Source organism: Octopus bimaculoides, chromosome 25, assembly GCF_001194135.2.
Source record: "Octopus bimaculoides isolate UCB-OBI-ISO-001 chromosome 25, ASM119413v2, whole genome shotgun sequence".
In the NCBI taxonomy this organism is placed as follows: domain Eukaryota; kingdom Metazoa; phylum Mollusca; class Cephalopoda; order Octopoda; family Octopodidae; genus Octopus; species Octopus bimaculoides.
The window spans coordinates 24,211,211-24,212,715 of record NC_069005.1 but is presented as its reverse complement, the minus strand read 5'-3'; the positions used below and the strand labels follow the sequence as shown (position 1 = coordinate 24,212,715).

Below are 1,505 nucleotides of genomic sequence, written 5' to 3'. Positions count from 1 at the left end.
ATATATATATATATATATATATATATATATACATATATACATACATATATACATATATATATATAGACACACACACACACATATATACGTGTGTGTGTAGATATGCATGTGCAAATATATATATGCGTGCGTGTTCGTGTGATATGTGGATGTGTGTGTATACACACACCTCGATTTCTTTGGTATAACCATGGGCTCATCTGACTCAGCCCAGGTTACTGACCTAGTTGGCCTATTCCTTATTTCCCAAATTAACCAATACTTCCCCAACCTCTCCGGAGGGTTCTACTGGGATGATGCACTCCTTACAGCAATTATATTTTCTCGAACCTCCGTGGAACGCACCGAGAAAGCCCTACATAAACTTTTTTAAACTATAACCAGCGTATCTCATTTGAAAATGACACTAAGGTAGTCAATTTCTTAGACGTTACTCTGGACTTACTTGCAAATTTATATCAGCCTTTTTCCTAAACCCAATCATGGCACAGAATGTGACAAGGGTGGCCCTTTGCAAAGCACGTACAACTGATTTTTGCAAACTAAGTTGACTGTAGCAATGTGGAATAAAGTGCCTTGCTTGTTTTATAAGTAATTTGTTTATATAATTATAGAAATTAAAGCAAATTGTTTAAAATAATCATTAGACTTGAAGATATGATATATTTCCGTTTCTCTCCTAAAATTCTATCGATGTACCTGATGTCGACTAATATGTTTTTGATTGAATTGTCTTTCAAATAAAATGCCTTCAGCAAATGTGTCATGCAAATAGTGAGAAGCATAAAAGACAAGACATTGCCGTGTTCCAAAATTTCATTATTAAGTTCTATAGCAGTTTCAACAGTTAACATACAGACATTAATAACATTATATTATATATACAAATACGTAATTAATTAAAATTAATGAGTAAAGGTAGCCGTTTCTGAAAGAATATACTTAATGAAAAAATAAACTTAATGAAAAAATATACTTAATGAAACAGTTTAGTTATCTCGTTCAAATTAATTATTTAATGTATTTTTTAGTATTAATTATGCAGTAGTTATATGGTTGATAATGTTTGTATTTAAGTGTGAAAACTGCTGTATAAATTAATAATGAGATTCTGAAATATCATTGAGATTTTTGCTTTTAGTCTTCTAAATATATTACTCTGAATATTTGTGGTAGCTAATTCATTTCTATGTAAACTCATTTCTATTGTAGTCCTCACATTGGAAAAATAATATACTAAGGTTTAACAACATGTTACAAATTGTGTTCTTAAAATCAATGGAAATATTCTTATAGTGCTCAAATATTAATTCAATATACATACAGGAGCGGCTGTGTGGTAAATAGCTTGCTTACCAACCACATGGTTCCGGATTCAGTCCCACTGTGTGACACCTTGGGCAAGTGTCTTCTACTATAGCCTCGGGTCGACCAAAGCCTTGTGAGTGGATTTGGTAGACGGAAACTGAAAGAAGCCCGTCGTATGTGTGTGTGTGTGTGTGTGT

The 1,505-nt window shown here is 32.4% G+C and overlaps 1 protein-coding gene across 1 annotated transcript in view; it reads left to right on the top strand.

The window, feature by feature from the left end:
* LOC106881396 (uncharacterized) overlaps window positions 1-1,505 on the top strand; it is a 94,982-nt gene that overhangs the window by 84,733 nt on the left and 8,744 nt on the right. The window lies entirely within an intron of this gene.